Consider the following 14,258-nt stretch of genomic DNA (forward strand, 5'->3'; position numbering starts at 1 on the left):
ACTTTCCCTCATAAGACTGCTTTCATTGTGTCCCACAGATTCCGATATGTTGTATTGTCATTGTCATTTAACTGAAGGAACTGTCTGATTTCTTCTTTAATTTCCTCTGTGACCCACTGGTTATTCAGAAGTGTGTTGTTCAATTTCCACGCGTTTATGAAATTTTTTGAGTTTCTTTTGCTATGGATCTCCAATTTCATTGCACTATGGTCTGATAATATACAGGGGATAACCTCAATTCCTTTGCACTTACTTAAACATGTTCTGTTTAACACATGTGAGTATGTGGTCTGTTTCAGAGAATGACCCATGTGCAGGTGAGAAGAATGTGTATTCTGATTTTGTGGGGTGGAAGACTCTGTAAACATCTGTTAAGTTCATTTGTTCAAGAGTTCGATTGAGTTCTAGTATTTCATTACTTATTTTTAGTCTAGTTGATGTATCTATTTGTGACAGTGGGGTGCTGCGGTCCCCCGCTACAATTGTATTAGTGCATATATGACTTTTCATGTCCATTAGTATTTGTTTTATATAGTTGGGTGCACTAGTGTTTGGTGCATAGATATTTATGATTGTCATCTCTTCCTCTTGGATTCTTCCCTTTACAAGGATGTAGTGTCCTTCTTTGTCTCTCTTAATCAGTGTTGGTTTGAAATCTACTTGATCTGCAAGGAAGATAGCTACTCCTGCTTTTTTTCGGGTTCTTGTCGCATGGAGTATTGTTTTCCACCCTTTAACTTTCAGTCTATGAGTTTCCTTTTGAATGAAGTGTGTTTCTTGTATGCAGCATATTGTTGGATTTTGCTTCTTGACCCACTCTGCCAGTCTATTTCTTTTGATTGGTGAATTGAGACCATTAACTTTGATGGTTATAACTGAAACGTTGACTTGTCATTGCCATGACTCTTTCTTTTTGTTGGGTTCTCCCCCTTTACATTTAATTCCTTGTCGTGCCCAATGGGTTCATTTTGCTTTGCTTCCTGGGGTTGTGATCCTCAATGTCTGTTCCTAGGATATTGTGTAAAATTCTTTGGAGTGCTGGTTTGGTATTCACGAAGTTCCTAAGGTGCTCTTTGTCATGAAAGTATCTTATTTCTCCATCCATTTTGAAAGATAGTTTTGCAGGGTACATCAATCTGGGTTGGAGGCTGTTTTCTTTTAGGGCTTGGAATATGTCACTCCAAGCTCTTCTTGCCTTGATGGTTTGTGTTGAGAAGTCTGCTGTGATTCTGATGGGCTTTCCTTTGTATGTGATTTGTTTCTTTTCTCTGACTGCTTGTAGAACTTTGTTCTTCTGTTGTGTTTCTGGAATCTTAACAATTATATGCCTATGTGTAGATTTTTTTGGATCAAGGCTATTTGGAGTCCTATATGCCTCACTTATCTGTATGTTAAGCTCTTTTCCCCTGCTTGGGAAGTTTTCTGCCATTATTTCTGTGAAGAGATTTTTTATGTCATCTCCACTCTCTCCTGTGTCTTCACTGAGCCCAATCAGTCTTATGTTATTCTTCTTTGCATCATCTAGCAGCTGCTGGATTGATTTCTCACGTTCCCTTAGAATTTTGAAGCAATTTTTCTTGTCCTGGTCACTAATTGCAATCTGATCTTCTATATCTGAAATTCTGTCCTCACATTGGCTCATTCTGCTGTGTAGACTTTCAATGGAGTTTTTCATGTCCTGGAAATCTATTTGTATCTGTTTTATGGATTCCATTTGTTTCCTATGTTGGGATTCCATCATGTTCCTGAGCTCCTCTGTAGATTTATTAATCATGTCTTGCACTAGGGGCACAATTTCTCCTGTTATCTGAGAAATTATTTCTGATTTCAGTTTTTCCAGATCCCCTTTTTTTCCAGTTCAGTGGGTCCAGGTGGTTGAATATCAGAGTGTTCCATTTCCTTTTCCTTTGGGGTTGCTGTAGGTGATCTGGAAGTCTGGTTTTGAGACTTATTTATGTGTTTTCTCATTTCGACGGGGGGGTGGGTGGGCTGTTAGCGACTGCACGGATTACCTCCTCTGAGCTGGGAGAGGTGGGACAGGGGCCGGGAGCAGTGGTAAGGATGGTGGCCCAAAAGCGCTTTCCTGTGGGCTGGGAGCAGCAGGAGGGATGGTGGCCGGGAAGACCCTTCCTCTGGTCCAGGAGCAGTGGGATGGTGGCTCAGAAGCCCCTATCACTGGGCCAGGAGTGGTGGGAGGGATGGTGGCCTGGAAGCCCCTTCCTCTGGGCCAGGAGCAGCGGGACAGAAGGTGGCCCAAAAGCCCTTTCCTCTGGCCTGGGGGCAGCGGGAGGGATGGTGGCCTGGAAGCCCCTTCCTCTGGACCAGAAGCAGTGGGATGGTGGCTCAGAAGCCCCTGCCTCTGGGCCGGGAGCAGCGGGACTCAGTACCGTGGTCTGGTCATCCGGTGTCCTCTGCGTCTCTGTAGTGTGGAACCAGGTGGCTGTGCAGAGGAGCGGGTGGTGGGGGGTCCAGTGGATTGTTGCCGGGGCGTGGGCTGATTTGGCTTGTTCTGAGCGACTCGGGACCTCAGTAGGGCGTGCCCTAACATCTTTGATGTTCATTTCTCATGTACTCCGGGTTTCTCATTAATCTCTAATTTTTTGATCACCCGCTGGCTTCATAGAAAGGTTATCTGCTGACCTGTGTTCCCCTCTCAGACTCTCATGAGCTCCCCAAGGGCAGAGGCTTCCTTGCCTTGGTAGCCCTCACAATACTTAGCTGTGTGTTTTACATAAAGGAGTTCATGATGAGCCCTGAACAGGTCACTTGTATCATGTTATCAATAACAACTTATGCTAATTGGTTCTACATACGTGTTGCATACGGAATCCATCAGGATTTATCAAAGATTATTAGGCCAGGGGAAATTTAAGTACAAAGGGAAACATTCTCCACATTAGAATTTGTGATGATGGAATGTCATCCTTCACTGGTCCTGGAACCTGTGGTTTAGCTAAGTGCTTCAAGATGCCTCATACATTTTCCACATGGAACATCGAGGTCAGTCAGAGGGGAGAGTGTGAGGTGAGGGCTTTGCAGACAGCACCCAAGAGGGCTGGCTCCAGCACTGGTCAGCCAGGCTCAGTGCATGGAGCTATGCTGTAGAGCTTTGTCCTCCAAATGTCCTTTCTCCTGGCTTCTCCAACATGAATAGGTAGCTGCTCCAATTCATCTACATTTCTTCCTGTGGCCTAATTCTGTGCCCGTGCCCCTTGTTTTTCCCATGCTTGATCTGAAATCTGCTGTTAACAAACCATTTTCCACAGAACAACACAGGAATAGATTAAGAAGCAAGAAGGCAGTGCTGGGGGTTGGAGTGTGGACAGAGGTATTCTGTGTTTAAAAATCTGGGCAAACCTGGCCTATGACACTTTCTTGTTGAAGACATGCAGTTCAGGGCAGTGCAGAAAAAAGACCCTGCGGAAAAAGCAATTGACTTTGCCTAAATTCCAGAGTTACTGAACCATGAAGCCCTCTTCCCCCTCCTTGTCTCCCACAGAGATCTGTTACCAAAATTCCTAACTCTCAATGCCAAAGACAGGGACATGTGCTAGTTCCTCCTTCTGAAGGACATCCCTTCATGAGAAAACAAGAACTTCTTTTGTTTTTGGTTTTTGCATTTCTGGGGATCAAACCCCAGGCCTCACACATGCCAAGCAAGAATTCTAACCACTGAACCACACCTTCCAGCCCCTACAAGTACTTTCTTTAAAAAGTATAATGAACAGCCCTTCTAAAACACAGAATTGGGACAAGCATAGGACAGACATTCCCATTCCAAAAAGAGGAAATGAGGAAGGAAACAGCGATACCTGATCCAATGCCAAACAAAAAAAAATGATATCCTCTTTTCCCAAGAATAGCTGGAACCCCTTGCACCCTTCAACAGCTACAACTGAAGGTTCTACAATGAGAACCTCCCCCTCCAAAAAAGGTGTCTTAGCTCCAACTCAGTGTCAGACATGTAAACTTTCTGGAGATAGTTTTTTCATGGAAAAGAGATGCCAAATGCCTAGGAGCAGTCAAATCTGTATAATGTAATTCTGTGCTGTACTTTTTGTGACTACTATATTTAGTTTGTGTAATACTTTCAATCTTTATATATTTTCAAAAAACATTTTCATGATGTCACCATGTCAAGAGATAATCAGGATTCTGCAATGGAAGCAATGGAAAGAAAGCACTTCAATGACTTTTTAAAGATTACACACTGCACTTAAGTCCCTGTGCTCTAGCACACTGCCAAGAATTCCACCAGATGGTTGCATTATTAGCAACATCTAGCTCAATACAGCAAGCTACAATGATTCACAATGTAAATCATTAATGTTGTAACCACTGATCATTCATCTATTAGTTGCCTTCCAACAAATCTATCCGCTCTGAGCAAGGAACCTGCAGGGCCCTGGGGCTCAGAAGCAAGGTCACCTGAGACACCCATGAAGAGTGGTACAGTGTCCTGAGCAGCCCTTTACCATGCTGTTCCTAAGTGTAGGGGGTAGAAAGCCACAATATGCCAATGCCAGAAAGCCTTCAGCTTTGAGACTCTATGCTTTCAGGGTACCAGGAAAGCATCTACTGGCTTGGGGTAGGCTCAGTGTGTGATTCTGCTGATGCTGAAGAGTAGTAAGAGCAGCTCAGAGAGGGATAGGGGAAAACTCTGGAGTGGTGCTTCCTCTCCGGAGAAGAATGGGCCCTGGGAGGGTCACAGCCAGGTCACAGAGCACGCTGGGCTCTGTAAGAGCAAAATCCAGGACAGGAAATTTGTCATTTCTAATCTTTGGCATCTTTACTAACAAGCTCTCCACTGTTCTGGTACTTGACTCAATAGTGTAAGGGACTCAGAAAATTCTAGTAAGAAGAGTAAAGATCCGGATGCTCACAACACTGCAGTGCCTGGTATCACACCTCAAAGCTAATGGGCACCTTTCTGGCCCTCCAGCCGTCCTGCACAACGCACTCTAAACAACAGCTCTGCCCTGAATCCTTTTCATCAAAGAACCAGGGTAGGGGGAATCATGGACAGAAAGGCACACAGAATAAAATATAGGGAGGATTTTATTCTTCAAAAATCACCTATCTCTCTGTGCTTTTTGTGATACCTGAAAAATGTATAGTCTCAAAGCTGAGGAGACACACCCACCCACCCACATGCACCATACTAACAGAAAAAGAATGCATTTCTAGTTCCTCTGAGGTGAACAAACCAATACTCTATGTAAAACAGGCCTTCACAGCTCCAATGATTCAAAAGTTTCTAAGCCAGGCATGGTGGTGCATGCCTCTAATCCCAGCATACTGTGAGGCAGTAGGATTATAAATTCAAGCCTAGGCTGGACCACTTACCAAGACCCTCTCTCGAAATAAAAAAATTAAAAAGGGCTGTGGATGTGGCTCAGTGCCAAAGCACTAGGTTCAATCCCCAGTACAGGGGAAAAAAGGTTCTGTAAGTTAGGACTACCTAACCTAGTTATAGTAATTAAGGTAAGCTGATTTTTTTCTTTCTTTTTTTTCTTCAGTATAACTCTAGTCTTAGATCTTCAATAGCTGGAGATAGAAGCACTCACCTCAAGTATCTTTTTTTTGCATTCTTCACTTAATTTGATAGTGTCACCCACTGGCTTTGCAGTATCAGCACATAAGCTGACTTGCTAAGTCAGGACAGCTCCCATCTGTAGCTTGTGGATAAGTACCTGCTTAGGTACTATACACATTTTTGCGTACATGCCAAGACACCTGCCATCTGAAAGCAAAAGGTTCAGCAGTCTTCTTACATATGCAGGGCAATATCAGGGCATTTCAACCTGAGTTTTGTAAAGGAGGAAATTCTTCCAGCAAACATTGGAGCTTTTCTTATTTATACGTCTGTCTTTTCCTAAAGTCTGTAGCAGCAAACAAAACAGCCAAAGGTCTGGTCCTCAGAGAGTTTATATTTGAAAGAGAAATGCTTCAGACAGGCAACATGCTTGCTTTAAATCAACAAGCAACATTCAAAAGATATTCTGTGCTTAATGTAGAGACTTGCTGACATTGAAGACGAACAAAAATATTTTCTCCAAAACTAGATCATGGCTTTGCAAACAAACAAAACTAAATGAGTCACAGTCACTGCAAATGTTTACACTCAGTCATACAGATGAACAGCTGAGGAAGAAGGAGCAGCCTGCACCCTGCCAGAGAGGGAGGAACAGCCAGTCCTACCTGGTTGCTCTGGGATCGGGACCCCCAGGCAGCTCAGGGGACAAAACCCATGAGTCAAACTTGGCTTCCCTTTCCCTTATTTTCTCTGTCATATTTCAAAACCAACAGAATATTAGTAGGTATCTAGAGGGAAAAATAGTTGATTTTAAGAAAATACAATGAATAACCATAGCTGTCTAACCTAAGCATATGTCATTTCTCTTTCCTTGTAGGTAGAATTGTGCATCTCTCTGAGGAGTATTCATATTTATGGAGTCATTTATAGAGAACAAAATCACTACTAAAAAGAAAAAGAAACTATCTACTATTTTTTAAGAAAATAAATGCCTTAAATGACTCTCCTGCACACCCCAGTGTAACTGTGGGGCCATGTGACAACTCCAATGGGCGCTGGCCCTTCATGGACCCCCTTCACCATAAAACACATTTAAAATTATACTTTACAACTGCACTGGTATTGCAACAAATGTAATCCAGGCTAGGTTCCACACTATATATTCATTATCAGATTCAGCTGTTTCCCTTTGCTTTTAAAAGAAATTAAAATTAAAAAATCTTCACAGTCTACGATGTGGACTACATCTACCTTGGCCCTGAACACCATGGCTAAATCAGCTAACGATAAGTCAGCGCCAGACCACAGTGTCCTGATTTTAAGCTACTCAGCATTCTAGACATAAACTAATCAAAAGAACTTAAGGGACTTTCCTGTCAGTAATGAAGAGCAGAGGAGGAAAACCATTGTTTAACCAGTTAACAAAACACTGATGAACTCTGACACAAGCAAAACAACCTTTACTCCAATGAAATACCCCGTTTGTCTTTGTAGTAAGTTTTAGTGTTTTGAGAATAATTCAGTGTATCGACTATTTATGATTCAGATGAAGTTATCATTATTTTGAAAGTTAAGATAACAAGACTAATGTGTGATTACACACAGCCTTTTCAGTTTGTTTTTATTTTACTGTCTGTTTTTTAAAAAAGTAGTTCTGGTACAAAATTGAAATATAAAACTTTTTTTCCAGTAAGATGTGATAACACTATGCGTACCAGCCAGACTTTCCTCATGTATTCTGGCTACTTTACTAAGCATCTAATAATACAAGTAAGCATCATTACTTCACCATTTGGGGTCTTGACAAATAGCTAATACCATGGTCAGAGTAGGACACATTAAAGTGCTTAGGAAAGAAACAGAAAAATGAGTGTCTGGACCTCACAGAAGGGCATGTTCCCTTCCTTCCTTTGCCTTTGATTGTTCATTGTGGTTTTTCAAGCACTGCCACCACAGAATCAGAATGAGATTTTAAACCTTGAAGAAAAAGAAGTTAAAAAGGACAGACAGAACTTTCCTGACCAATGAATAGCATTTAAATGTTCACCTAAAAGAAAGACTAAAGTCTTTAGCCCTTAGTAGGCCAACAGGACCAAATGACCCTCAAATGGTGGTGCTATGGTGGACTCTTTCTGACCCTGGGTTTATGCTTTGTGTATGTTATATGCATTTTTCTTTTATTTTCCATCCTTGGTAACAATATTTGTTATTCTGCCTTCCAAAACAGTTTCCTGTTTTCAAAAAACCTGAAAACAGAAAAATAGACCTGTAGGTGTATTTATACAATAAATACCCAATAAACCTAACTATTAACCTTTAAAAAATTTCATACTTAAGCCGTAAAAAAAAAATGCAGATGACTCACTTATAGTAGAAGCTCACCTTTTCAATGTCTTCATCCACAACTTCTAACATCAGTCTTTACCTACAGTAGAAATACAAAAAAAAGTAGCTTTCTTTAAATATAAGTTTAGAATTATGATAATAGAACATGGATGAGATATTAGGGCTAATTTTAAGCAGCAAAAAGAAGACTGGATATAAAAAAAGGCCAGAATTTTCCTAGGGAAATACCATAGCTCATCTATAATAGACTTACTCATAAAAAAATGAATGAAAAAACAAAAGACTTACAGGATGTGGTGTTAGAAAGTCACTGATATCCAATCATCTTTGATTCTTCCCTTTCCCTTGAGATACTTGAAAATTCAAAAGACTCAAACTTTCAATGGCTCTGAAAACAACAAGGTCCAAGGACTTTCCTGAAGCCAGGAAGAATTTTCCCTAATGGAGGAGAGATGAACCTGTGGCCCTGAAGCAGGGCAGTGGAAGTAGAGTAATGACTTCAGACTCCACCACAGAATTCCTGTCTCTCAAACACAAGTCTTCCACAGGATGGAGACAACTTTCTAAGGCCATGGCTGCTCTATCCCTGAGTTCTTCTTGACTGTGCCCGGGATTCCTCTTGGCTTCTGTCTTTGCAAGACAGTGAGTGGAGCTCATGGTGTAGGGGTGGGGTGGGGGTGCTTACATTTGCTAAGATATGAGGTCACAGTTTCTCCCTTCACTATTTTTTTTTTTTTTGGTACCGGGGATCGAACTTGGGTCCTTGAGCTTGTGAGGCAGGCGGCGGAACCACTGAGCTAAATCCTCTGCCCTCCCTTCATTATTTTAGAGAGGAAAAAAAAAAAAAGAACCACAGGCATTTCAATGTTTGAAGAGTTTTAAAAGAAAAACAAATACGCCAGAAATTTATCAGCTTTGTATCTTTATGAAGTCTCTCAAAAATATTCCAGTTGACTGAAGGATCAATCAAAAACATTAGAGTAAAAGAACAGTTACAGAATAGCATTGAAGAAGGGAACAGAGGGACAAAAGATATTATAATTTTATAATATTGTGAAAACTGTCCAAAGAGAGTATAAGCTTTCAACTGAAAAAACCTAATAAAAACTTCACTATGATATCTAGCTCCAACCAAGTGAGAAATTTTGCTTGTTGTTAAAAATGGAGGGATAAGTAGGAATAGGTAGTAAAAGTGACCTAATTTTATTTTGTTTATGGGGAGTAAAATAAAAGCTGTTTCATTTATGACTAGTAATTTGTTGTTTTTTTTAATTTAGAGAGAACAAAGAAATAAACTAAATATTTAGATAGCGTTAAGTTAGAAAACAGCAATAACTATATTATAAATATAGAAATGGAAATAAAAGCAGAAACTCATGATATCGATATTTTAAAAAATAAAAGCTGGTTCATTGCAAATTGAAACACCTCATAGTTTTTGGTAAATCTAGTTTTAAGATCCAACATGAACCTAAAATTATTCAAGTAATGTATCACAGAAATTGAAAAGAGTGAAAAATTAAGAGTACTCTATAAAAATATCCTTGAGAATACATTCGAACATCTCAGTGGAAACAGCTTTCTAATGTGACACATAATGATCCAAGTTGAACCCAAAATATAAAGGCTGAGAAACTAGTGTGTGTAGTTACTTCAAGGATTAGGTAATTCCCAAACTATGTAAAGAGCTTTTAGGATATAGAAAAAAAATAAAGCTGTCTAGTTTGTTTGATAACTCTAATAGAAATCTGATAACCAAACTTGGTAAGGCACAAAGAGAGAAAAGAAAGAGACTTGTCTAATTTAGACAAGATGTAAGTCCAGGAAGACACAGTGTTTAGAAAATCCAATTTTTAATATATGACACATCATTAGAGAACAATTATGCCCCATCCATAGATCACAAAAGATTTATACACACTCACGTCTTTGAAGGTGCTGAATAACATGCCACATGATAAACTAAAAACCTGTATCTGATACTCTTTCAGTAACCTGAAACTAGAAGGATGGCTTACCACAATTTAAAAAAAGGATCTAAAATCAACCGAAAAGTAAGAAGTAAAATTAAATATGCAAGCACAGAAAGACAAACACTACATGTTCTCACATCTATTCAGAAGCTGAAAGGGTTATCTTAGAGAAGCAGAGAGTAGCAAAGTGCTGTCAGAACAGGAAAGGGTGGGGAACAGGACCAGCAGCGAATACAGGTGTAACTGGATAGGAGGAGTAACTTCCAATGTCCTGTGGCATAGTAGGATAACACTGATTGACAACAATTCATGGACTTTTTCAAAAGAGCAGTAGACAGGATTCTGAATGTTTCTAATATAAAGAAATGATAAATGTTTGAGGTGACAGACATTACCAGTTATCCTGGTCTGATCATTAACATCATCTTTGGGGGGGTGCCAAGGATCGAACTCAGGACCTTGCGCTTTGTGAGATAGGTGGCACCACTACTGAGCTAAATCCCTAGCCTATGGTCTGATCATTATATAAGGTATATATAGAGCCTCTCTCTCTCTCTCTCTCTCTCTCTCTCTATATATATATATATATATATATCTCACATCACTCTGTATCCCATAAATATGTACAATTGTGTGCCATTTAAACATACTACAAATACAGAAAAATGAGCTTAAAAATTGATGCTTACATAGTAATAGGGCGAAGAAATGAACAAACCAAATTACCATCATAAGCAGGTGACAAGATTGAGTACTTAGGAAACTCAAGAGAAATATGCTTTAAAACCTTCTGGAAATGGTGTCAGTGTCACAAGATGATTTGACACACAATATATAAAAATGAATGATTTCTGTCCAGTGGCAACAATGCCTAGTCACAAACAAATGAAAATGGAGACAATCTGAAAACAGATTATGTTCAGGAAAATTGTGCTTATAGTAAACAATCTATATAAAAAACATTTAAGAAAATCTTTAGGTTAGAACAATAATTTCCTCATAAATGCTGAAAAGTATAAATGTAGCTTTTTTAAATAAAAAAAGCATTAAATAGGAAATTCAATATGTGGTAAACCAATGAACTGGTATTTTTCGTCATTATAGGAATATGAGAATAGCAAGAGAGCTTTATACTCAGCAATGCTTATTTATAGTTGAATACTTGAGAACCTCAGGTGGTTCTGTAAATTCAATATAGGATTTTTAGAAAAAAACCATTAGGAATATTTGATTATCTAGCCTTAAATGAACAATCCACTAATGTAGTGTACTTATGGCATTAAATACAAATAGAATTTGATGTAAAAAAAAAACAAAGCAAAACTTCATTACACTTCTGAAGGTTAGGAATGTTATAAAATAGCCATCACTGTTATATCTGTGTAAAGAAAATGCTGATTGCACTTCACTGGATCATGGTGAAATGGGTCACATTTTATTACTTTTGGCCAAAGAACAATGCTAAGCTTATAGTCTGGAGTACAAGAAAGGTGATGTTTAAAATAGGTTATATAGGCAAAAGGCAACAAATGTGAGCTTGAGTATAAAAATAAATAAAATGTCCAGTTGGTTTTGTAAAAAAGAGACGCAAGTCCAATATAGCACCATGTACTTTTAGCTACAGTGTCTAAAATAAGCTCACCTTTCATTTTAGACAAACACTCCCTGTGAGAAGAGAGACTATAAGCTTTGTGACAAAAATTATTAAGATCACATCTAGTTATTCCAGAATGAATGTTAATAAAATTACTTATTATGGGACCAGCTTCTATTTTTATATGTTGGACAAAACAAAAGGCCTGTTTTATTATGTGACTAGGTAAAATCAGGTTCTTCTTCTTCTTTTTTTTTTAGTTTCTTTTTTATTAGTGTATGTTTGTGATACATAATAACGGCATTCACCTTGGGAAATGTGTTCATATCCATATCACATTTTAATCGTTTTTGCTTCCCCTTCCCCTCCCTGTTCTCCTGTCTCCTTCCATCCCTAGAACCCCTTCCCATCTCTACAGTTTTTTGTGTGTGTGGAACTGGGAACTAAACCCTGGGCCTTTGCACCAACTTATATCCACAGCCCTTTTTGTTTTTGTATTTTGAGACAGGTCGTGCTAAGTTACTAATTTGCTCAGGTGGGCCTCAAACTTGCAATCCTCCTGCCTCAGTCTCCAAAGTGTGAGATTACAGGTATGTGCCACCATGTCTGGCTTAAAAGCAGTTTTTACCAGTCTCAGTCTGGCATGGCTTAAACAAGAAATGACTTAAAGTCATTTCTTTCTGATAGTAATAGTTCTACTTATGATAATGACTGTGCAAAAATTCCCATAAAATGTCAGTTATTTGTTGTAAGGAGCCACAGGGAATTGTTGTTTAGCATAAAATGTGTCTTTCTTTCTTGCGTAAAACATATGAACATGAAGAGAGTGGAAATCTGCCTAATCCAGTCTATCAGAAATGGCAGAACAGATCGATATGTAACAGTAACAAAACCAAAAATAGAAAAATCTACCAATGCTACTTCCTTTAGTTTCTACAAAGTATTCTTTAAATCAGTAACACAGATGGTCAAGTAGACAAACATAAAGTGAGTGTGTTTGAGGGGATATAAAATTTGATCATGTGACTTAAAGATTCTCCGTAAGGATTAGATTCCTGCTTCTGCCCATTCCTGCCATGATGAGGTGTCACCCCCCATCTATCCCTTCTGATGTGGGAATGCTAGCTACATAACTTGTGACACTGGGTCTACTGCAACATAAAAATCTCCTTTCTTGCTTCTACCTGCTCTCTCTGGAGCTGCTTTATACTATTCATAGACCAGAAGCAAGTAACAATGTAATGTGTAATAAAATTGATTTCTACTAAGTGGGTTTAAAACTGCTGTTTTAGAAGCCCGGCATCTACCTACCCTCCTGGCACCCAAACCAGCATCTTCCTCTCCTTTGCCCTACTTCCAGGATACTAAGTAGATTACAGCATTCATCATGTTTCATCCCCTAGTTGCTGTGATTGGTTCATGGATGGGCACATGGTTGAGCCAAGCGGAGCCAATGATACCTAATTTTTATTAGAAAGGAAACAGACCTTTTTCTGCTCCTCTTAGATGTGAACAAGAAAGGATTCAGAGGCTGGAGCTACTGCCAATCTATGGGACCTGGAGAATGAGCCAACATGGAGGAATCTCATCTGGATCAAATTTTGTATATTATGAACTTACAAAACAGGCTTATGCAAACCTCACTGTGATTTACTGTCCTCTACTCAGTATTATGTATGTGAAGTCCCTCCATGTTGTTTTGCTAATTATGCAGTTGCTCGCACTGATGGATTTTATTGGATAATCTGTGATATATTTACAGTCACACACTATATAATGACATTTCTGTCAGTGATGGACCACAGATATGATAGTGCTCCATTTTTATGGCCAACACTTGATACTATAAAATTTTAATATAGCTATTCTAAGCAGTGTGAAATGGTATTACTGTGGTTTAAATTTGCACTTTCCTAATTACCAATGAAGTTGGGGGCATATTTTCATGTTATTGGCCGCTCATATTTCTTTCCCTGTGAAAAACTTCATTCAGATTTTCTGCCCATTTGTCTATTAGGTTATCTTTTTCTTATGAATTTGTCAGAGTTAATTACATATTCTTCAATCTGTAAATCCATATGTCTATTGTGGAGTATGGTTTATCTTCAGTTTCACTTGACAAATAGGAGCTCTTAATGTCTATTATAGGGTATGGTTTATTTTCAGTCTCACATGACAAAAGGAGGTCTTAAATGTGATACAGTTACATATATCTCTTTGTGGTTTAATGACTTTGCAGTCTTGTTTTAAAAATTCTTTTCCTAACCCAAGGATATGAAGATATTCATCTGTTTATTTTTAAAAACTTTATAATTATTTCACATTTAAGTCCTTGATCCATTTGAAACTGATTACTATATCTGATGTGAGACGGGGATACATTTTCATTTTTTCCATAATGATAAGCAATTATTCCAGCATCATTTATTAATTTATCCTTTTCACTGATTTGCAATTCAGCTCTGTCATGTATTAAGTTTCTATATAAATGTGGTCCTATTTCAGGACTACTATTTTATTAGTCTAATTACTTACTCCTACTGCCAAAATAGGTAAATGACTAAATTACTGTGGGTGTAGCATTACATCGTTATCTATCTATACATATATATTGTTAAATCCTTCTACCTATTTCTTCTTCAGGATTCCTTTGGCTATTTATGGATCTTTGCTCTTCTATATAAATTTTAGGATTATCCTAAATTCCACCAAAAATATATTGGCTTTCTTGGGACTGTATTGTACTAGTATGTGTGAGAATTGATATCTTTAAATAATGAGGTTATCTATGAACCTATTATACTCCCCT

General features: G+C 38.6%; 1 protein-coding gene across 7 annotated transcripts in view; it reads right to left on the reverse strand.

The window, feature by feature from the left end:
- The window catches only part of Plekhg1 (pleckstrin homology and RhoGEF domain containing G1), a 256,733-nt gene that overhangs the window by 173,728 nt on the left and 68,747 nt on the right, over positions 1-14,258 (reverse strand). For 3 of the 7 annotated variants that reach the window (XM_004856881.3, XM_087193455.1, XM_021237913.2), the window contains exon 2: positions 7,919-7,961. The exons of 2 other annotated variants lie outside the window; for them this stretch is intronic. The gene's annotated coding sequence lies outside the window, so the exon portion shown is untranslated. Of the gene's footprint in view, positions 1-7,901; positions 7,962-14,258 lie in introns of all 7 variants that reach the window. 2 more of the 7 variants (XM_087193456.1, XM_087193457.1) reach the window with 1 other exon arrangement.

Source organism: Heterocephalus glaber, unplaced genomic scaffold (genome assembly GCF_053883595.1).
Source record: "Heterocephalus glaber isolate CG9 unplaced genomic scaffold, H.glaber_assembly_v1.0 deba00001593, whole genome shotgun sequence".
NCBI classification, from domain to species: Eukaryota; Metazoa; Chordata; class Mammalia; order Rodentia; family Bathyergidae; genus Heterocephalus; species Heterocephalus glaber.